The sequence below is a fragment of the Moschus berezovskii genome, chromosome 16 (genome assembly GCF_049115385.1).
Source record: "Moschus berezovskii isolate FMDL1 chromosome 16, NW_MosBer_1.0, whole genome shotgun sequence".
Lineage (NCBI taxonomy): Eukaryota > Metazoa > Chordata > Mammalia > Artiodactyla > Moschidae > Moschus > Moschus berezovskii.
Window position 1 is genome coordinate 67,593,528 of NC_142475.1, and position 24,551 is coordinate 67,618,078.

Here is a 24,551-nt window from a genome sequence, read left to right on the forward strand (position 1 = left end):
ATTCTAAACTCAGGGTTCTGGCTTCCTAGTGGTAAAGAATCTGCCTGCCAAGGAAGGAGACAAAGGAGAAAGTCTGGAAGATCCCCTCTAGGTGCACACACACACACACACAAACTCAGAGTTCACTGACCGAGATGACCTTTGTCTGCAGCATTGCCACTTAGCGCTTGGAAAGTCGACGAGGAGGGGAATGAACCCTGAGGCTTCCAGCCCTCCGTGCTGTCATTCTCCTCCCTTAAATTATTCAAGGTCCAGTTGAGTGTTTTCTGCTGGAACTTCTGAGCTTTACCACTGCTGCTTTCTTCTCTACTACTTTTATATTTCCCTGTTTGATAGCCTTAAAAATTAATTGAAAATATGAGACTGATAATGATTGACAAATATGCAATAAAAATTAAGAGAATATAAACAAAATGCTTCTTACTGTTTCCCATGGGGATGATCTGTAATATCAAACTGACCACAAACAGAAGCCTAGACTATTTAAAGAAATTTAATCAGAAATTTACATATGTATAAAATATATTGCATTCATATACAAATATATGTATAAAATATATATTTAATGTACAATAGATAATTATGCAATCATTTTGTAACTTGTAGATTTTTATTAATGTTGTCATTCCTTAGAAAGATTTCAGACCAAGCATGTACCCGTCCCTTTAAGAGAAGTAATATTAAGCATGCATTGCAATTTATTCCAGGCTCTTAAACACCCCTCTTGGCTCTAAGACTTAGATGATTTTTGTTCTTACCTAACAGATGGCTCCAGGTCATTTTCCCACTGACACGTCTGGTATAAAAAAGTCTTCTCTCATGGAGACGTTGAAGATCAATTCCACGGGACTGAGTCTGAACAGTTTTTGTATTTGAAGGTGTCTTTACTGCAGGTACTGGAAGAATTGCCTCAGGACCCAAGGTGGCTAAGTACAGAAGACACAGGTGTTTCCTTCTCTCTACCTTGGCCACTAAATAACTGTGAGAAACAGCAATGAGGTATCCTCTAGGTTCTGCTGTGCAGTTGCTTTGACAAAGGCTGTGCTGTGACGGCAGGGTCCAGCACAGAGCCTCAGGGACCGTCCCTTCACTGATGCCCTGCTAGGGCCGGGGGCGGGGCCTGTGTAGGCAGGCTGGTCCTCTTCCCTACAGTGTCTACAGTATTGATAGTAGCAGGAGGAGTCAACCCCTAATGTGAAACACTGGTGACTAGAAGGCAATAGCCTTTTCCCTTCCTGAAAAAAGAAAAGAAAAACAAAAAATTATCAATGAAACCACAACATGAACGAAAAAGTTTTCATGTGGAAATAGAGATTTTATATTGCACACTCCTTGCGCTGAGGAGATGGTGAGGGGCCCAGCTAGAGAAGAGAGCTGTTGTGTGGAGAAGAACCAGCTGGCTTGATTCCAAGCCTCGGATGCGGAGCATGAATATGAAAGAGAGACATTTCCACACCTCCTTTCTGAGGACACATCAGTGTTTTTATAAACGAGGCCTTTCCTCTGTGCCTAGCATAATGATCACTATATCATATTCATTACCCACTTAATACAAGACCCCTCGGGGAGGCACTGTTTTTACCCTCCATATTTTGCTAAAGCATCTGAGACTTTGAGTTTAAGTCCCAAACCTTTGGCACTTAGATATTTGAAAAATGTGAAATGCACAGATATTATAAGAAGGCTGCAGTGTGCTGGGTGATACAGCCCACAGTGAGGCAAGCCTTCCACTGGGTATCTGAAGACCACAGAGCACAGGGGTAAGTGCCACCTGCTAGTAGAACTGTTCACCTCACTGAGACTTGAACTCATGTGCAGAAACACAAACCCAGCCAAAACCCACAGTCTTCCAGCTGAGTTCACAGACCTGGTTTCAGAACCTAATGACACTCAGATTTTTTTCTTTTTTGAATTGGTAGATAATTGCTTTACAGAATTTTGTTGTTTTCTGTCAAACATCAACATGAATCAGCCATAGGTGGACATACGTCCCCTCCCTGGAGGTTCAAGAAGCTCATGTTCTTAATATCTCATCATAGAGAGAATTCAGTGAGAGATGAAGTGATAGGTAAGAAGCAGATTTATTTAAAAAGAAACACACACCACTGACAGAGTGTGAGCTATCTCAGAAGGAGAGAGGCTGGGTAATTTCATAGGCTAGTGAGTGGGAGGATTATGCCAACTATTTTGGGGAAGGGGTGGAGAGTTCCAGAAACTGGATCACCACCCACATTTTGATCTTTGATGGTGGGCCTTCAACTGTCATGGCATCTCTGAGTGTGTCATTTACCTTGCTGATGTGTTACACTGAGCCTATACTGAGGATCAAGGCCTAGTCCAGGTTGACTAGACTTGGACCCATTGGACTCTGTTTTATGTTGGGCCCTTATTCTTTCAAAGGTTGTGCCCAGCCCTCTCTCTCATGTTTCACTAGTGTCTGATGAGGAGCCGGCTTGAACCAAGAGGGGAGTGGTTCAGGGGCTGCTTCTGGGACTTGCTAATTTTCAGTTTTTCTAATTGCCAAAATAGGGACTGGGACCCTTGCCTCACAGTACAGAGGATGCCTTGCAACTCTGATACAAACTGTCCTATGATTTTCGTATAAAAACTATTTTCTGAAACTGATATGTATCCTCCAAAGATGAGATATTCTTTGACTCTTATTTAACATTTTAAACCTTTAAATGGGAAGTTAATTAAAGATGCTGTTAAATGAACTAGTAGAAAATTGGTGAGCTTGGCTGCCATGAGTTCTCCCAAAAGCTGGGTCCATGAGCTGCCAGGACCAGAACCCACAGATCTAAGCAGGCAAAACATACAGAGGAGGTTGTCTCATGCCTTCATGAAACATCCGTTAACGAGAGTCAAGACAAATATATTTTTAGATGTAATGGTTACTTCTTATTAATTGCATAATTTAGTTATATACAGAAGTTAGATACATAATTACATTTATGACTTTAAGTCAATAGTAACTTCTTTATGAGCAACATGGATTGAACATTAAAAACCATGGATAAGCTAAAGAATATTTATTTAAATAAGTTTTAAAACTGTTCAGTTTATAGGATGAATTGAATCTAAATCTTTCTGATAATATTAAAGTTTTGTAAGTATTTTCTAACATCTACAGTTTCTTTTATTAAATTTTGTGTTCTCAAGTATACAGAAAAGCTGAGACATTGAGTCAATAAAAGTGGGTTCAGCAGCCAACCATTGCCAATCTTTCCTCCTTGTTTTTCCTCCACATTTTTTTCCCTTGGAGTTTTTTAAGGCAGATCGCAGACATCATGGTATTTCCTATGTCAAATAAGGTTTTGAAAATGTGTGTCTTACAAATGGAAACTTTAGAGAAAGGAAGGGAAATGTCTTACCAGCAATATAGGGCTGAGGCTAGATATAGGACTAATGCCCCTCTCTGGGTGTTTGCTTAAGAGTTGAAATCAGCTTTGAGAAGGGAAAGGGCTGAAAGCTGAGGGGTGATAAAAACTCTGACACTTGCTCCCATTTACTTAAGGTCTTATAAAGACTTTTGCATTTCAGTAGGAGGAGCCCAGGTTTGCTTAGTTAATAAGGCCCTGCTGGAAAGGGTTGTCTGGAAACAGCTGGAGGCCCAGTGGTTGGCAGGCAGATCCCACCACCCCCTACCAACTCCCCTAAATTGGGGAAGGTCCACTTTCTTGTTATCAGTTGTAAACAGATGAGACTGGAGCCAGCACTCCCATCAGACTTCTGATTCCTTTTGAGCTGACATAAAGTGTGTGGGAATTGGAAAACCCTGTCTGAAGACTGGAGACCACCCCACCGCTTTGTCTTCAGTACATCAAACAATCACTGAGGAAAATGTTCTATGCCAATTAGGTGTGAAAGAATTTTTGGGAGTCACTTTCCAGAGAGTCTTTGATGTGTACTACTAGGGGTTTCCTGAAAACTCTTAAAATGTGCTTAGACCACATCTCAGGCCCCTTGCTCAGAACCCCCAGGGCATCAGGATTTTTTAAACCTGCCCAGTTCAGTTCAGTCACTCAGTCGTGTTTGACTCTTTTTGACCCCATGGACTGCAGCATGCCAGGCTTCCCTGTCCATCACCAGCTCCCGGAGCTCACTCAAACTCATGTCCATAGAGTCGGTGATGCCATCCAAACATCTCATGCTCTGTCATCCCCTTCTCCTCCTACCGTCAATCCTTCCCAGCATCAGGGTCTTTTCAAATGAGTCAGCTCTTTGCATCAGGTGGCCAAAGTATTGGAGTTTCAGCTTCAACATCAGTCCTTCCAATGAATATTCAGGACTGATTTTCTTTAGGATGGACTGGTTGGATCTCCTTGCAGTCCAAGGGACTCTCAAGAGTCTTCTCCAACACCACAGCTCAAAAGCATCAGTTCTTCAGTGCTTATCTTTCCTTATAGTCCAGCTCTCATATCCATACATGACAACTGGAAAAACCATAGCCTTGACTAGATGAACCTTTGTTTGCAAAGTAATGTTTCTGCTTTTTAATATGCTATCTAGGTTGGTCATAACTTTTCTACCAAGGAGCAAGTGTTTTTTAATTTCATGGCTGCGGTCACCATCTGCAGTGATTTTGGAGTCCAATAAAGTCTCTCACTGTTTCCATTGTTTCCCCATCTATTTGCCATGAAGTGATGGGACCTGATGCCATGCATGATCTTAGTTTTCTGAATGTTGAGTTTTAAGCCAACTGATTCACTCTCCTCTTTCACTTTCGTCAAGAGCCTCTTTTGTTCCTCTGTACTTTCTGCCATAAGGGTGGTGTCATCTGCATATCTGAGGTTATTGATATTTCTCCTGGCAATCTTGATTCCAGCTTGTGCTTCATCCAGTCCAGCATTTCTCATGATGTACTCTGCATATAAGTTAAATAAGCAGGATGATAAAATATAGCCTTGATGTATTCCTTTGCCAATTTGGAACCAGTTTGTTGTTCCATGACCAGTTCTAACTGCAGCTTATTTGCCTGCATATAGATTTCTCAGGAGGCAGGGCAGGTGGTCTGGGATTCCCATCTCTTTAAGAATTTTCCACAGTTTTTTGTGATTCACACAGTCAAAGGCTTTGGCATAGTCAATAAAGCAGAAATAGATGTTTTCCTAGAACTCTCTTGCTTTTTCGATGATCCAGCAGATGTTGGCAATTTGACCTCTGCTTCCTCTCCCTTTTCTAAATCCAGCTTGGACATCTGGAAATTCATGGTTCACGTACTGTTGAAGCCTTGCTTGGAGAATTTTGAGCATTACTTTGTAGTGTGTGAGATGAGTGCAACTGACCGGTAGTTTGAGCATTCTATGGCATTGCCTTTCTTTGGGATTGGAATGAACCTGCCCAGATGGGTCCCATTTCTTTGCATTGTTCACTGAAAAAGGCTTTCTTATCCCTCCTGTCTATACTCTGGAACTCTGCATTCAGTTTATCTTTTCCTTTCTCCTTTGCCCTTCACTTCTTTTCTCAGCTATTTGTAAGGCCTCCTCAGACAACCATTTTGCCTTCTTGAGTTTCTTTTTCTTTGGGATGGTTTTGGTCACTGCCTGCTCTACAATATTATGAACCTCGGTCCATAGTTCTTCAGGCATTCTATCAGAAATAATCCTTTAAATCTCTTTGTCACATCACAAGCTGGAATCAAGATTGACAGGAGAAATATCAACAGCGTCAGTTATGCAGGTGATACCACCCTAAAGGCAGAAATCTAGGAGAAACGAGCCTCTTGATGAAGGTGAAAGAGGAGAGTAAAAAAGCTGGCTTAAAACTCAACATTCAAAAAACGAAGATCATGGCATCCAGTGCCATCACTTCATGGCAAATACAAGGGGAAAAAATGGAAATGGTGGCAGATTTTATTTTCTTGAGTTCCAAAATTACTGCGGACTGTGACTGCAGCCACAAAATTAAAAGATGCTTGCTCCTTGGAAGAATAGCTATGACAAACCTAGACAGCATATTAAGAAGCAGAGACATCACTCCGTTGACAAAGCTATGGTTTTTCCAGCAGTCATGTGTGGATTGGAGAGCTGGACCATAAAGAAGGCTGAAGGCCAAAGAATTGATGCTTTGATACTGTGGTGCTAGTGAAGACTCTTGAGAGTCCCTTGGACAGCAAGGAGATCCAACCAGTCAATCCTAAAGGGAATCAACCTTGAATATTCATTGGAAGTACTGATGCTAAAGTCTAAGCTCCAATACTTTGGCCACCCGATGCAAAGAGCTGACACATTGGAAAATACCCTGATGCTGGGAAGATTGAGGGCAAGAGGAGAAGGGGTTGACAGAGGACAAGATGGTTGAATGGAATCACCGAACTCAAACTCCAGGAGACAGCAAAGGACAGGGAAGCCTGGCATGCTGCAGTCCATGGTGTCACAAAGAGTCAGACATGACTTAGTGGCTGAACAACAACAAGGTGGGTCCCTCCTGAAGCCAAGACTGGGACGTATCCAAGTTCTACTTGGCTGTGTGCTTCCTGGAATGGGAATGCGCCCCTACCTTTTAGCACAGTGCTTGGCGCATGGCACCACACAACCATCAATGCACTGGCACACATATCCACTTTTCAGGGAGGAAAATAAGGTTTTAAAAGCTACCATCTTGGGGATAAATGACTAACAAACAGCCATGTTTGGCCTTGAACCCAAGTTCATCTGATCTAAAATCTGTGTTTGATTCAAGTTGCTTTAGAATTATTGAGTGTTTAATGTAGGTATTGGTGACTCAGATGGTAAAGAATCTGCCTGTAATGCAGAGACCAGGATTCGATCCCTAGGTCGGGAAGATCCCCTGGATAAATGAAGGGCTTACCCACTCCAGTATTCTTGCCTGGAGATTTCCATAGACAGAGGAGCCTCTTGGGCTACAGTCCATGGGGTCGCAAAGAGTTGGACATGACTGAGCAACTCACACACACACAGGTATAATATACTCACTAGTTACATAGATTGTTTTGTTCTACGGTCATCACATCCTTAATGATATAGGAAGAGGGCAGGACACACTCTTTAGACAAATGACAGTTATTGAGGTCATGACATAAACTAGTTAGAACCAAGTAGGCCCAAGATGGGGGACGATTGACTCCCATATGACCTTGAGCCTCAGCTCATTGTGATACATCAGCTAAATGACATACTCTCACAGGCCATAAAAGTTCCAAAACCAACCATAAAAGGCCAAAAAATGGGTGGTACCCCAATTCCTGGGAATCCCTGTCTCTTCCTCAAAATAGTTGAAATAATTCTCCTGCTCTTTAGCCTATGAAATTACCCTCCCCTATAGAAACTGACAATGCCGTACCCTGCCACCTCTTGCCTTCTGAGATGGTGCACACTCTGTCTATGGAATGTGTTTCTTCTTGAATAAACCTTCTTTCACTTTACTATGGCTGGCTTGTGAATTCTTTTCTGTGCAAAGCCAAGAACTCACACTCAGTGGCTGTCCCAAGGACTTACCTGAGACATGGCACGTGACCATCTTCTTGTGCCCCACTTTCTTTCCTGCAACATTATGACACATAATTTCTCCATTTCGCAGGTGAGAAAAATGAGATTTCAAGTGTTGAGGACTTGTACAGCGCTTCAGAGCAGTGACCAGCAGTCAGAGCCAAACTACTGCTCCTGATCCTTCCTGTGTGCCCAGCTGAACTGGGCTGAGGGCTTCCATGGGACACAGCGGAGAAGAGTGGATGGAGAGACACTGCCCCCTCCTCAGTAAGGGAGGGTTTTAGAGGACAGAAAGCACAGACAGAACTGGCTACAGGAAGAGGGAAGGCCCTGACTGCTGGAGGGAAGAGGACCTCAGAGGACTGACAGCAGACACAAGGGTGGAAGGGCAGGAGGAGAGGAGAGGGTATGGGTGGAGACATTTGATGCAGGTCAGATGACAGGAACCTGGATGCTTTTCCCAGAATTCATGCATACCTAAATAGGGATTAAGAGGCAGCTAAGAGAAAAGAGTAAATTGTAAACATATATTTAACAACCAGTGTCCTTTTCCTCTGATTATGAAAAATGTAATATAGTCTGATGTTAGCCAATTTGGGAAGTACAGAAAAATACAACAGAGAAGATAAAAATCACTCATATTGTCATTGGTCAGAAATGACTATTAAGGGACTTCCCTGATGATCCAGAGATTGAGAATGCACCTTGCAGTGCAGGTGATGCAGGTTCTGTCCCTGGTCAAGAAACTAAGATCCCACAAGCCTCAGGGCAACTAGGCCTGCATGTCATAACTAAGATTTGATGTATCCAAATAAATGTATAAATGTATTTTTTTTTAAATAAGAAAGAAAATGAAATGATGATTAGGTTTTTTTCAACCAAGTCATTATCATCCTGCATATAAAAATTGAGGCAAGCAAGACAGCGTTTAAGACAGATTTTTGGAAAACATGAACTGTACACATTAGGAGAAGCAGCCTGCATAGTGTGTGTGCGGTATCTGAAGACCACTGAACACAGGAGCCCCTGCCACCTGTCAATCTGTCATATTTTTAGATTAATCCGAGGTGATTTTTATATTTTTATTTCACTGTAAATGGTAGGTTTTTGTTATTTAACTTTTTGTTGCTTGTATTCAGGAATACAGGTAAGCTTTTTTTATTAATTATTTTTTTGTTTGGAGGAAAATTGCTTTGCAGTGTTGTGTTGGCTTCTGCTGTTCAACAGTGTGAATCAGTCATAATTATCCATGTATCTCCTCCATCTGTCCCACCCCTCCAGGTCATCACAGAGAGCCAGGTCAGGCTCCCTGTGTTATAGAGCAGCTTCCCACTAGCTATCTATTTAACACACGATGGTGTATATATGTCAGTGCTACTCTCTCAATTCGTCCCATCCTCTCCTTCCCGCACTGTGTCCACAAGTCTGCTCTCTACATCTGTGTCTCCATTCCTTCCTTGCAAATAGGTTCGTTCATCAGTACCATTGTTCTAGATTCCATTTATATGCATTAATATACAATATGTGTTTTTCTGTTTCAGAGTGACTTACTTCACTCTGTGTAACAGTCTCTAGGTTCATCCACCTCACCTTAACTGACTCAAATTTGTTCCTTTTTATGGCTGAGTAAAATTCCATTGGATATACATACCATAACTTCTTTATCCATTTCTCTGTCAATGGACATCTAGTCTGCTTTCATGTCCTGTCTATTGTAAACAGTGCTGCAGTGAACACTGGGGTACATGTGTCTTTTAGAATTCTGGTTTTCTCAAGATATATGATCAGTATTGGGACTGCTAACTGTGGTAAAACATATATAAACACAAAAAGTCTTAGCTCAGGCTGCTGTAACAAAACAACAGACATGTATTTCTTACAGTTCTAGAGGTCGGGAAATCCAAGATCAAGGTGCTGACAGAACTGGTTCCTGGTGATAACTCTCCTCCTGGCTTGCACACAGCTGTCTTCCCACTGTGACCTCATGTGGCACAAGGGAGGGCAGAAAGTAAGCTCTCTGGTCTCTTCATATAAGCGGTCTAATCCCACCTTGAGGGTCCCTCCCTCAGTACACGATCTGAACCTCCCAAAGGCCCCATTTCCAAGTACCATTACATTGGGATTTACCACTACAAAGTATAAATTTAGGTGAGACCATAGAGTAATTTGAACTTCCCTGGTAGCTCAGCTGGTAAAGAATCCGCCTGCAATGCGGGACACCCTGATTTGATTCCTGAGTCAGGAAGATCCCCTGGAGAAGGGATAGGCTACCCACTCCAGTATTCTTGGGCTTCCCTGGTGGCTCAGATGGTAAAGAATCTGCCTGCAATTTGGGAGACCTGGGTTTGACTCCTGGAGGAGGGCATGGCAACCCACTCCAGTATTCTTGCCTGGAGAATCCCTATGGACAGAGAAGCCTGGCGAGCTACAGTCCATGGGGTCACAAAGAGTTGGACAAGTGACTAAGCACACACACGTAGTATAATTCAGTCCATAGAAAAATTTGCCATTTTACCATATATATTGCAATCATAATATTGTGCAGCCATCCCCCATAAGTATAAACATTTTCATTACCCCAAGAGAAATTGTACCTATGTAGCAATAAATCACCATTGCCTGCCTACCTGGCCACAGGTAACCTCTAATCTACTTTCTGTCTCTATGAACAATGCTAATTCTAGATATTTCACGTGAGTAGAATCATTCATTATTTGTCCTTATTCTTCTGGCTCATTTCACTCAGCATAATATAGTCAGATTCATCCATGCTGTAGCATGTATCGGCACTTTATTCCTTTTAATGGCTATTATTTCACTGTATACATATATGTGTATCAGTTCAGTTCAGTTCAGTCGCTCAGTCGTGTCTGACTCTTTGCGACCCCAGGCCTCCCTGTCCATCACCAACTCCCGGAGTTCACTCAGACTCACGTCCATCAAGTCAGTGATGCCATCCAGCCATCTCATTTTCTGTCGTCCCCGTCTCCTCCCACCCTCAATCCCTCCCAGCATCAGAGTCTTTTCCAGTGAGTCAACTTGTCGCATGAGGTGGCCAAATATATATATATATATATATACACATTTATACACACACACATACCACATTTTATTTATCCATTGTTCTGCGTTTTTGTTGTTGTTGTTGTTATTGTTGCTGGTTTTGGCTGCTTCCTGTGGCTTGCAGAATCTTAGTTTCCTAACCAAGAATGGAACCCAAGGCTCTGGCAGTGAAAGCACTGAGTCCTGACCACTGGACTGCCAGGGAATTTCCTATCCAGTCTTCTGTTGTTGAACACTTGGTTTGGTTCCACCTTTTGACTACTGGGAATAATTCTTTAATGAGCCCACATCTCTTATGTCTCCTGCATTGACAGGTGGGTTCTTTACCACTAGCACCACCTGGGAAGTCCACTTAACTGAACATTGGTGTAAAAGACCTGTTTGAGACCTTGTTTTTAATTTTTTTAATATATTCCTAGGAGTAGAATTGTTGAGACATAGGGTAATTCTATATTTAACTTTTTGAGGAACTGCCAAGCTATTTTCCACAGTAGCTGCACTATTTTACATACCGACCAGCAATGTTCTAATTTCTCTACATCTTTGCCAACATTTGTTATTTTCTTTTTTCTGATAATAACCATTCTAATGGATTTGAAGTGATTAATCATTATGGTTTTGATTTGCAGTTCCTTAATAGCTAGTGAAGTTGACCATCTTTTCAAGTACTTATTGGCATTTATATACATTCTTCAGGTAAATGTCTATTAAAGTTTTCCCTATTTTTAAATTTGAGTTGTTTTTCTTTTTGTTGTTGACTTACAGGAGTTCTTTCCATATTCTGGCTATAAGCCTCTTATACAAAATATGATTTGGAAATATTTTCTCCTATCTTATAGATTGTCTTTTCATTTTCTTGTTAATGTACATTGATGAACAAATGTTTTAAATTTTGAAGTCTAATTTATCTAATTTTTTTAAAAATTGTGTTGCCTTTTCTTTGGGGGTCATACTTAAAAAGCCATTGTCAAATCCAAGGCCATGAAGATTTACTATGCTTTCTTCTAAAGATTTCTAGATTTAGCTCTTAACTTTGTATATTTGAATCACTTGGTTAATATTGTATCTGGTATAAGGTAAGGGCCCAAATGTTTTTCTTTTGCATGTGGATATCCAGTTTTCTTAGGGCCATTTGTTGAAGAGACTATTCTCTTGGAATGGTTTTGGCATCCTCATTAAAAATCAATTGACCATAGATTAGAGGGTTTATTTATGGGGTTTCAATTCTTTACCACTGGTCTATCTAGTCTTAGGCCAGTACCATGTGTCTTGAACACTAGCGTAGTATTGAGATGAAATTGAAAAGTGTGAGTCTTCCAATTTTGTCCTTATTTTTTTTTAAGATTGTTTTGGCTATTTGATCCCCTTTAATATTAAAATGGGTTTTACTATGTCTGCAAGAAACACTGTTAGAATTTTGATATGAATTGCTTTGAATCTGAATATCCCTTCGGGTAATATTGTCATCTTAACGATATTTAGTCTTTCAATCCATAAACATTAATGTCTTTCCATTTATTTAAGTTTTTAAAAATTTCTTTCAGCAATGTTTTATAGTTTTCAGTAGACAAGACTTACTTTCTTGGATAAACTTACTTCTTTTTTACACGACTGTCAATGGGAAGGCTTTCTTAATTTTCTTTTCGGATCATTCATTGCTAGAGTATAGAAACAAACTAATTTTTTTATTTTTTATTTTGGAGGATAATTACTCTACAATATTGTGGTGGTTTTTGCCATACATTGACATGAATCAGCCACAGGTGTACATGTGTCCCACATCTTGAAACCCCCTCCCACCTCCCTCCCCATCCCATCCCTCTGGGTTGTCCCAGTGCACCGGCTTTAAGTGCCCCATTTCATGCATTGAACTTGGACTGGTCATCTACTTCACATATGGTAATATACATCTTTCAGCGTTATTCTCTCAAGTCATCCCACCCTCGCCTTCTCCCACAAAGTCCAAAAGTCTGTCCTTTATATCTGTGTCTCTTTTGCTGTCTCACATATGGGGGCTTTGTTACCATCTTTCTGAATTCCATATATATGTGTTAGTATACAGTATTGGTGTTTTTCTTTCTGGCTTACTTCACTCTGTATAATAGGCTCCAGTTTCATCCACCTCATTAGAACTGATTCAAATATGTTCTTTTCAATGGCTGAGTAATATTCCATTGTGTATATGTATCACAGCTTTCTTATCCATTCATCTGCTGATGGGCATCTAGGTTACTTCCATGTCCCAGCTACTATAAACAGTGCTGCGATGAACATTGGGGTACACATGTCTCTTTCAATTCTGGTTTCCTCGGTGTGTATGCCCAGCAGTGGGATTCCTGGGTCATATGGCAGTTCTATTTCCAATTTTTCAAGGAGATTCCACACTGTTCTCCATAGTGGCTGTACTAGTTTGCATACCCACCAACAGTATTAGAGGGTTCCCTTTTCTCCACACCCTCTCCAGCATTTATTTGTTTTAGACTTTTGGATAGAAGCCATTCTGATTGATGTGAGATGGTACCTCACTGTGGTTTTGATTTGCATTTCTCTGAGAATGAGTGATGTTGAGCATCTTTTCATGTGTTTGTTAGCCATCTGTACATCTTCTTTGGAGAAACATCTGTTTAGTTCTTTGGCCCAATTTTTATTGGACTGTTTATTTTTCTGGTATTGAGTTGCACGAGTTGCTTGCATATTTTTGAGATTAATTCTTTGTCAGTTGCTTCATTTGCTATTATTTTCTCCCATTCTGAAGGCTGTCTTTTCACCTTGCTTATAGTTTCCTTTGCTGTGAGGAAGCTTTTCATTGTAATTAGGTCCCATTTGTTTATTTTTGCTTTTATTTCCATTACTCTGGGAGATGGGTCATAGAGGATCTTGCTGTGATTTATGTCAGAGAGTGTTTTGTCTATGTATTCCTCTATCAGTTTTATAGTTTCTGGTCTTACATTTAGATCTTTAATCCATTTTGAGTTTATTTTTGTGTATGGTGTTCTTTTTCAGGTGGTTGACCAGTTTTCCCAACACCACTTGTTAAAGAGATTGTCTTTTCTCCATTGTGTACTCTTGCCTCCTGTGTCAAAGATAAGGTGTCCATAGGTGCGTGGATTTATCTCTGGGCTTTCTGTTTTGTTCCATTGACCTATATTTCTATCTTTGTGCCAGTACCATACTGTCTTGATGACTGTAGCTTTGTAGTATAGTCTAAGTGAGGCAGGTTGCTTCCTCTAGTCCCCTTCTTCTTTCTCAAGATTGCTTTGGCTATTTGAGGTTTTTTGTATTTCCATAAAAATTGTGAAATTATTTGTTCTAGTTCTGTGAAAAATGCCATTGGCAGCTTGATAGGGATTGCATTGAATCTGTAGATTGCATTGGGTAGTACATGCATTTTCACTGTATTGATTCTTTTGATCCATGAACATAGTATATTTCTCCATCTATTTGTGTCATCTTTGATTTCTTTCATCAGTAGAAACAAACTAATTTTTTGAGTGTTGATTTTTGTATCTTGCAACTTTGTTGAATTTATCATTTGCTATAAATGCTTTTTTGTTGTTGAATCTTTTGGGTTTTCTATGTTATAAGGTCATGCAACAAACAAAAATAGTCTTATTTCTTCCTCTTCAATTAATTTCTTTTTCTTATGAGACTGCTCTGATGAGAATTTCTAGCACTATGTTGAATAGAAGTGGTAAAAGTGGGCATCCTTGTTTTGCTCCTGATCTTAAGAGAAAATCTTTTTTCTCACCATTGGTTATGATGTTAACTGTGAGTTTTTCATGTTTAGACCTTATATATTGAGATAGTTTCTTTCTATTCCTATTTTGGTGAGTTGTGTTTGTTTGTTTTAATATGAAAGTGTGTTGAATTTTGTCGAATGCTTTTTGTGCATCAGTTGAGATGATCATGTGGTTTGTTTCCTTTCGTTCTGTTAAGAGGGCATACTACATTGATTGATCTTTTGTTCACTGGAAGGACTGATGCTAAAGCTGAAACTGCAATACTTTGGCTACCTCATGCGACGAGTTGACTCACTGGAAAAGACTCTGATGCTAGGAAAGGTTGGGGGCGGGAGGAGAAGGGGACGACAGAGAATGAGATGGCTGGATGGCATCACCGACTCTGTGGACATGAGTTTGAGTGTACTCCGGGAGTTGGTGATAGACAAGGAGGCCTGGCGTGCTGTGATTCATGGGGTCGTGGAGAGTCTGACACGACTGAGCGACTGAACTGAACTGAACACTAAAGTATCCTTTCATTATAGGAATAACTCCCATGTGGTTATGGTACACTATTCTTTTATTATATTAAACAAGATGCTAGCTGTTGAATTCAGTTTGCAAGTATTTTATTGAAGATTCTGCATTAAAATTCATAAGGGATATTGGTCTATAGTTTATCCCTTTTTTAGTGTTTTTTCTGGCCTTGTATTAGGGTAACAGTTAATCTATAGGATGAATTAAGATATATTCCTTCTCTTAAATCTTTAGGGAGAGTTTGAGAAAGATTAATGATTTCTTCTTTATCAAAGTAAATATTTTCACCTATAAATTTCCCTCTTAGTACTGTTTTTGATACATTCCGTGTTTTGGTACAGTTGTTTCTATTTTTGTCTCAAGATATTTTCAAAATTCCTTTGTGACTTCTTTCATCCATTAGTTGTTTTAAGAGTTTGTTGTTTACTTCCCACATATTTGTGAGTTTCTCAGTTTTCCCTTTATTGGTGATTTTTAGTTTCATTCCATTGTGATTGGAAAGGCAATTTGTACGATTTCAGTCTTTAAAATGCAGTAAGAATATTTGTGGACTAATGTATGGTCTACCTTGCAGAATGGCCCATGGTCACTTGAAAAAAATGTATCTTCTGCTGCTGTTGAATAGAGTGTTCTGTATATATCTTTTAGGTCTAATTAGTTAGTAGTTGTTCAAGTCTTCTATTTCTTTACTTGACATTTGCCTGGTGCTTCTATCCATTATTGAAAATAGGATATCACATTCTCCAACTATTATTGTAGAATTGTCTATTTCGCCCTTCAGTTCTGTCAATTTCACTTCATGGAACTTGTTCATATGTTTATGAATTGTACTATCTTCTTCATGAATTTTAACTTTGATCAATATATAATATCCTTCTTGTCTCTTGCACCTTTGTACTTAAAATATATATTGTCTGATAATACAGTCACTCCTGCTCTCTTTGGTTACTATCTGTGTGGAATATCTTTTTCCATCCTTTAAATTTCAACTTATTTTGTCTTTGTATCTATAGCGAGTGTTTCACAGGTAGACAATGTTTTTTAAATTTTAATAAATTCTTCCAGTATCTTCCTTTTTATATGTCATGTTAGTTTCAAGTACAATGCAAGGTGAATCATACACACACACACACATATTTTTCAGATTCCTTTCCATTATAGGATATTGCAAGATATTGAGTTTCCTGTGTTATACAGTAGGTTTTTGTTATTTATCTATTTTATATATAGTAGTGTGTGTATGTTAATGCCAAACTCTTAATTTATATCTCTCCCTCATCCCCTCTATCACCTTTGGTAACCAGAAAGTTTGCTTTCTGTCTCTATGAGCCTATTTCTGTTTTGAAAAATGTTCATTTTTATCACATTTTTTTACATGCCACATATAAGTAATATATTTGTCTTTCTCTGTCTGACCTAATATGATAATCTCTGCATCCATCCACATGGCTGCAAGTGACATTGTTTCATTCTTTTTCATAGCTAAGTAATATTCCATTGCATGTATTTACAACAATTTCTTTATCCATTCATCTATAATGAACATTTAGGTTACTTTTGTGTCTTGGCTATTGTAAATAGTGTTTCTATGAATATTAGTGTAAATATATCTTTTCAAATTGGAGTTTTCTCCAGATATGTGCCCAGAGGTGGGATTGTTGGATCATATGGTAACTCTATTTTTTTTTCCTGCTTTTTCTTAATTGAGATAGAGTTGGTTTACAATGTTGTGTTAATTACTTCTGTAAAACAAAGTGATTCACTGTAAACATTCTTCTTTTTCTATATTCTTTTCCATTATGGTCTATCATGCATGCATGCATGCTCAGTCACTCAGTGATGTCTGATTCTTTGAAACCCATGGACTGTAGACCACCAGGCTCCTCTCTCCACGGGATTTTCCTGGCAAGAATACTGGAGTGAGTTTCTATTTCTTCCTCCAGGAGATCTTCCTGATCCAGGGACTGAACCTGCATCTCCTGAGTCTCCTACATTGGCAGGTGGATTTGTTACCACTGAGCTTTTTTTTTCTTTTAAGGAACCTCCATACTGTTTTCCATAGTGGCTGCACTAACATTACCACCAACAGTGAACAAAGGTCCCTGTTTCTCCACATCCTCACCAGTATTTGCTACTTGTAGACTTTTTTCATGGTAGCCATTCTGACAAGTGTGAAGTGATTTCTCAGTATTTTGATTTGCATTTCCATGATGATTTTTGATGTTAAGCATATTTTCATGTGCCTATTAACCATCTGTATGTCTTCTTTGGGAAACCATTCAGGTCTTATGCTCATTTCTTAATTAGATTGTTTGGGTTTTTTATTTGAGTTATATGTTTATATCCATATATATAGAGAGAGACTATTAACCCCTTATCAGGCATATCATTGGCAAATATCGTCTCCTATTCTTAAATAATAAGAAATTAAGCAACTGACAAAGAATTAATCTCAAAAATATGCAAGCAACTCCTGCAGCTCAATTCCAGAAAAAGAAACTACTCAATCAAAAAATGGGCCAAAGAACTAAACAGATGTTTCTCCAAAGAGGACATACAGATGGCTAACAAAGACATGAAAAGATGCTCAACATCACTCATTATCAAAGAAATGCAAATCAAAACCACAATGAGGTACCATCTCATGTCAGTCAGAATGGCTGCTATCCAAAAGTCTACATGCAATAAATGCTGGAGAGGGTGTGGAGAAAAGGGAACCCTCTTATACTGTTGGTGGGTATGCAAACTAGTACAGCCACTATGGAGAACAGTGTGGAGACTCCTTAAAAAACTGGAAATAGAACTGCCATATGACCCAGCAATCCTACTGCTGGGCATACACACCAAGGAAACCAGAATTGAAAGAGACACGTGTACCCAAATGTTCATAGCAGCACTGTTTATAATAGCCAGGACATGGAAGCAACCTAGATGTCCATCAGTAGTCGAATGGATAAGAAAATTGTGGTACATAATACACAAGAGAATATTACTCAGCCATTAAAAAAAACATATTTGAATCAGTTCTAATGAGGTGGATGAAACTGGAGCCTATTATACAGAGTGAAATAAGCCAGAAAGAAAAACATCAATACAGTATACTAATGCATATATATATGGAATTTAGAAAGATGGTAATGATAACCCTGTATACGAGACAGCAAAAGAGACACAGATGTATAGAACAGTCTTTTGGACTCTGTTGAAGAGGGCGAGGGTGGGATGATTTGGGAGAATGTCATTGAAACATGTATATTATCATATGTGAAATGAATTGCCAGTCCAGGTTTGATGCACGAGACCGTGTGCTCGGGGCTGGTACACTGGGATGACCCAGAGGGATGCAATGGGAAGGGAGGTGGGAGGTGTGTTCAGTATGGGGAACACATGTACACCTGTGGCGGATTCATGTCAATGTATGGCAAAACCACTACAATATTGTAAAGTAATTAGCCTCAAATTAAATAAATTTATATTTTTTAAAAAATCAAATATCTTCTCCCATTCTGTATGCTGACCTTTGAGATTTTTTTTTTTTTTTCTTGAGGGTTTCCATAGTTGTGCAAAAGCTTTTCAGTTTAATTAGGTCACACTTGCTTATTTTGGCTTTTCTTTCCCTTGCCTGAGGAGATAGATCCAAAAAAGTTTACTAAGACTTATTTCAAAGGACATATGTTTTCTTTAGGAGTTACAGGGTGTCCAGTTATACAATCGGGTCTTTAATTCATTTTGAGTTTATTTGTATACATGGTGTGAGACGCTGTTCAAGTTTCTTTCTTTTACATGGAACTTTCCAGTTTTCACAGTATTTCCGAGAATTTCCCACATATTGAAGAGATTGTCTTTACTCCATTGTATATTCTTGCCTCATTTGTCATCAATTAATTGACCAAATGCACATGGGTTTATTTCTGGGCTTTCTATCCTGTTTCCTTGATCTATATTTCTGCTTTTTCTTTTTTGGGCCAGAACAATGCTGTTTTGATTTCTGGAGATGTGTAGTATAGTCCAAGTCTGGGAGACAGTTCCCTCCAACACTGTTTTTCTTTTCAGATTGCTTTGCCTATTCAAAGTCTTTGTATTTCATACAATTTTTTTTTCCTTTTAGTTCTGTGAAAAATGCCATTGGTAATTTGATAGGGATTGAATTGAATCCGCAGATTTTCTTAGGTAGTATGGTCATCTTAACATACTGTTTCTTCCAATCTAAGAACACAGAACATCTTTCCATCTGTTTGTGTTCTCTTCCATTTCTTTCATCAGTGTCTGACAGTTTTCTGAGTATAGCTCTTTTGCCTCCTTAGCTAGATTTATTCCTAGGCATTTTATTCCTTTGAGTGAGATGGTAAATGGGATTTTTTCCTTTTTTTCTGAATTTTTTTGTTAGTGTATAGAAATGCAAGAGATTTCTGTGTACTAATTTTGCATCTAGCAACTTTACCAAATTCATTGATTAGTTCTAGTAGTTTTCTGGTGGCATCTTTAGAATCTTCTGTGTATAGTACCAAGTAATCTGCAAACAGTGAAATTTTATTTCTTCTTTTCCAATTTCTATTCCTTTTCTTTCTTTTTCTACTCTTACTCCATGGCTGGGATTTCCAAACCATCCTGAATGAAAGTGGAGAGGGTCAACATCCTCTTCTAATTCCTGATCTCAGAGGAAATGTTTTCAGTTTCTCACCTTTGAGAATGAGGTTTACTGTGCATCTGTTGTATACGGCCTTTACTATGTTGAGGTGGATTCCCTCTATGCCTACTTTCTGGAGAGGTTTATTTTTTAATCATAAATTTTTGTTGAATTTTGTCAGAGGCTTTTTCTGCATCTATTGAGATGGTCATATGGTTTTTATTATTTACTTTGTTAGTATGGTGTATCACATTGATTGCTTTGCATCCCTGCTGTAACTCCCACTTGATCGTGGTGTATGATCCTTTTAACGTGCTTTTGGATTCAGTTTGCTAGTATTTTGTTGAGGCTTTTTGCATCTATGTTCATCAGTGATATTGGCTTGTTATTTTCTTTTTGTGTGTGATATCTTCATCTGGTTTTGATATCAGGGTAATAATGATGGCCTCATAGAATGAGTTTGGGAATGTTCCTTCCTCTGCAATTTTGGGGAAGAGTTTGAGAAGGGTAGGTGTTAATTCTCTAAATGTTTGACAGAATTCACCTGTGAAGCCATCTGGTCCTGGGCTTTTATTTGTTGAAAGATTTTAGATCACAGTTTCAATTTCACTACTTGTGATTGGTCTGTTCATATTTTCAACTTCTTCCTGGTTTAGTCTCAGAAGGTTGAACCTTTCTAAGAATGTGTCCTTTTCTTCTCAGTTGTCCATTTTATCGGCATATATGTGCTTGTAGGAGTCTATGATCCTTTGTATTTCCAAGGTGTCAAATGTGACTTCTCCTTTTTCGTTTCTAATTTTTTTGATTTGATTCCTCTCCCACTCTTTTTTTCTTGCTGAATCTGGCTAAAGATTTATCTTCTCAAAGAACTAGCTTTTAGCTTCACTGATCTTTGCTATTGTTTCCTTTGTCTCCATTTTATTTTCTCTGCTCTGAGCTTTAGGATTCATTTCCTTCCACTAACTTTGGATTTTGATTGTTCTTCAGTCTCTAGGCAGATTCTTTACCACTAAGCCACCAGAAGGTGAAGTGTTACAGTCCCCCATTATTACTGTATTACTGTCAGTTTCCCCTTTTAGAGCTGTTCAGCTCAGTTCAATTCAGTCGCTCAGTCGTGTCCGACTCTTTGCGACCCCATGGACTCCAGTATGCCAGGCTTCCCTGTCCATCACCAACTCCGGAGTTTACCCAAACTCGTGTCCATTAAGTCAGTGATGCCATCCAACCATCTCATCCTCTGTCGTCCCCTTCTCCTCCTGCCTTCAATCTTGCCCAGCATCCGGGTCCTTTCAAATGGGTCAGTTCTTCACATGAGCTGTTAGCATTTGCTTTATATATTGAGGGGCTCCTATTTTGGGTGCATATATATTTATAATTGGTATGTCTTGTTGGATTCATTCCTTGATGATTATGTAGTGCCTTTGAATGGTCTTTACTTTGAAGTCTGTTTTTTGTTTATTTTTTAACTTATTTTTTAATTGAAAGATAATTGCTTTACAGAATTTTGTCAGACCTCAACATGAATCAGCTATAGGTATATATATATATATATATATCCTCTCCCTTTTGAACTTCCCTCCGATCTCCCACCCCATCCCACCCCTCCTTTGTCTGATATGAGTATTGCAGTTGGTGCAATGGTGAAGAATCTGCCCACCAATGCAGGAGACACAGGAAATGTGGGTTCAGTCCCTGAGTTGGGAAGATCTCCTGGAGAAAGAAATGACAACCTACTCCAGTATTCTTGCCTGGAGAATCCCATGGACAGATGAGCCTGGCAGGCTAGAGTCCATGGGTTGCAATAAATTGGTCATGACTGAGCACGCATGCAAGCACTCCAACTTTGTTTTGATTTCCATTTCTATGGAATATCTCTCTCCATTCCCTCATTTTCAGTCTGTATATGTACCTAGATATGAAGTGGATCTCTTGTAGACAGCATATATATGGTTGCTGTTTATAGATCCATTCAGCCAGCCTACATCTTTTGGTTGGAGGATTTAATCCATTTGCATATAAGGCAGTTATCAATCAGTGTATTCCTGTTGCCATTTTGTTCATTGCTGTGGGTTTGCTTTGTAGGCCTTGTTTCTTCCCTTCCTCTTTAGTTCCCTTCTCTTGTGTTTCCCACCTGGAGAAGTTCCTTTAGCATTTGTTGCAAACCTGGCTTGGTGGTGCTGAATTCTCTCAGTTTTTGATGGTCTGAAAAACTTTTGATTTCTCTGTTGAATCTGAATGAGAGCCTTGCTGGTAGAGTATTCTTGGTTGTAGGTTTTCCCTTCATCACTTTAAATATATCCTGCAACTCACTTTTGAAGTACAGAATTTCTACTGAAAAATCAGCTGATAACCTTATGAGTCATATTCTTGAGTTGTTTTGCAGATACTAAAACCTCCATCAGATAGAAAGAGTTAGCTGTATGCTGAATACAAGCACATAGACCCCAGATGGCTTGGAATCAGAAAGCTGATTATGTTAACTCCCAAAATACCTCCTTGTTACACCACCAACCCATCAGAAGAAGTCCACAATCCACATATCCCTTGACTTCTCCCTTACCTTACCTTTAGAAACCTTTCCCTGAAAGATTTTGAGGATCTTGGGTCTTTTGTGGGTGAGCTGCCCATTCTCCTTACTTGGCCCCATTTTGGGTGCCTTGCAATAATTGCTATTCTTTCCTTTACCACAGGCCGTATTTGTAGATTAGCTTTATTATACACATGCAAGCAGACCCAAGTTTCATCTGCTAACAAGCTCAAGCCAATGATGAAGCCTCCTGTAACTGCCTGTTCCCAAGTTCCTTGTAATGAGAAATATCACGTGCCCTTACTGTTTAAGCTACTTCAAGTGGAGTGTTCTACTGTTTAGTACTTTTTCCCATTTAAATTTATCTCAGTGGGATAGACATTGAGCTAGAGTTCTTTTTCTCTGATTTGATGAAAATTAGAGAAAACTGTGTAGTTCAAACTTAGTTCTCTCGATTAGGAATAAAGGCTAATGCATCAAATGAGTACAGAAAGTAACAAGGTCCACAGTATCATATACAAAGTAAAAATAACAAAACGGTCACTACTGCTCACTTGTTGACTTACTTGTGGCATGCTTCTTTTCTGTTAAGCATTTTGTATTAATCAGAGAGTGAGTGAGAGTTAGAGACAGACATATACAAAGTGATGTGTGTGTGTGCGCATGTGTGTCTTCAGTGCTGGGCCCTGCTCTTGTGAACTATGCACCAACCAGCTCTTATCATCAACCAGCACTTTGGAAACACCCAAACCTTGGATTCCTCCCAGATTCTTCTCTTTCTTGTTACCCTCACATCCAGGCTGGTGGCGCATACTATGGAATCTACCCCCTTTTCAGTGCCTCCTCCACTGCTCCCTTGGCCAGATGGTTCACTTCAGGATATAAGAGGCATTATATTTCTCTTCAACTCAAAGCTTTCCTCTGGCTCCCAACTCTGTAGGAATAGAGGCCAAGGCCTTCAAGTGGCTTTCATGCCCACCACCATGTGCCTGGGCTTCCTCTTAGAATTCTCCTTCACCAGGCCTGTCCTTTTGCGTCCCTTAAATGCAGAGAACTTTCCCACCAGAGCTTCTGCACTTGTGTTTTCCACCTGAGACACTTCTCCCCAGATGTCTGTGGAATTGTTGCCCCAACCCTCTCGGTCTTTGCTCAAACATCACTGCAAGAGAGGCCCTCCCTGAAGAAGCTCCCCATGTGCTGCCACTGCCCAGACCATCTCACCCTGTCTCATTCACCCAGGTTTATTTCTGCCCCGAGTGCTTTCACCAGCTGAAATATATGCGTGTAGCTGTTTGTTTGCTTATGTGTCTCTCTGCTAGAAGGTACTGTACACAATGTTCTCTGTGTATCTCTGTCACATAGCACACAGCCTGTAATTAATTCATTCTAATTGGATGAAAGAGCACTATGTTCCCCAAGGTCTTTCTGACACTATCCAGAGGGAGTGGAGGGGTCACTGTGCATGCTAAATAGCTTCAGTTGTATCCGACTCTTTGCAACCCTATGGACTGTAGCATGCCAGGTGCCTCTGTCCATGGGGGTCCTCGAGGCAAGAATACTGGAGTGGGTTACCATGCCTTCCTCTAGGGGATCTTCCCCCAGGGAAGATTCTCCCTGCATTGGCAGGCAGATTCTTTTAGCACTAACACTATGTGGGAAGCCTGGAGGGGTCATTAGATCTCCCCAATTTATCTTTTACATGTTGAGTGGTCAACTTAAATTTTTCTTTGATAAAAATGGCTATCCTGCTAAAAGATTTTAAGATGTTTATTTTAGACTAAAGTGAGTGACAGTCACTCAGTCATGTCTGACTCTTTAAAACCCCCTGGACTATACAGCACACGGAATTCTCCAGGCCCGAATACTGGAGTGGGTATCCTTTCCCTTCTCCAGGGATCTTCCCAACCCAGGGATCAAACCCAGGTCTCCCGCGTTGCCAGCAGATTCTTTACCAGGTGAGCCACAGGGGAAGCCTTATTTTAGACTATTCCATGGGTAAAGGGGGGACAATGGATTGTGTGCTTGAGAAGCAAAATTTCACTACTTTACACACTTTCCTTTAGCTGGAGGATAATTGATACACAATGTTACATTGGTTTCTGCCATACAACAATGCAGATCAGTCGTGATATATATCCCCTCCCTCTCCTCTCCCATCCCACCCTCTAGGTCATCTTAGAGTCCCAGGCTGGGCTCCCCAACTTTACTCAGTTCTATTGTGTAAATGTAAGAAATGAACATATAGCATTTTAACTTAAAAATAAAAGACTTATAAATAGTGCAGTGATGTGGAGGAGTGTAATGCACTGTCTGCTACCCAGGCCTGTCTGTTACCAATGGGACCAGCATACCTCAGATCAGGCCTCATCATCTCCTCTCTCTTACTTTCTGTGAGACCTGAGCATTTCTTTACACAAACTACACACTGTGTGTGGATTTTAAATGCACAGATTATTGTATCTTTCTCATTTTAAAAATATCCATGCACCTTACAACACAGTTGGAGGAGAATAGTCAAAGGACAGATATGCCTTCCTACAAAGACTTGCACTGGTAACACTGTTAAGTACTTTTTATGTTTTGGTTTACAATGCAAGTTTTGTGTTTGTTTTATGCAGTTGGATATA

The 24,551-nt window shown here is 39.7% G+C and overlaps 1 long non-coding RNA gene across 15 annotated transcripts in view; it reads left to right on the forward strand.

Annotated features, from left to right (window-relative positions):
• Nucleotides 1-24,551, forward strand: part of LOC129536247 (uncharacterized) — a 29,979-nt gene that overhangs the window by 2,770 nt on the left and 2,658 nt on the right. The window contains exons 3-5 of one of the 15 annotated variants that reach the window (XR_016039401.1): nt 14-9,459; nt 11,144-11,210; nt 23,763-23,879. This is a non-coding gene — a long non-coding RNA (uncharacterized LOC129536247). Of the gene's footprint in view, nt 1-13; nt 11,277-23,700; nt 23,880-24,551 lie in introns of those variants that run through there. The other 14 variants (XR_016039405.1, XR_016039404.1, XR_016039407.1 and 11 more) reach the window with 14 other exon arrangements.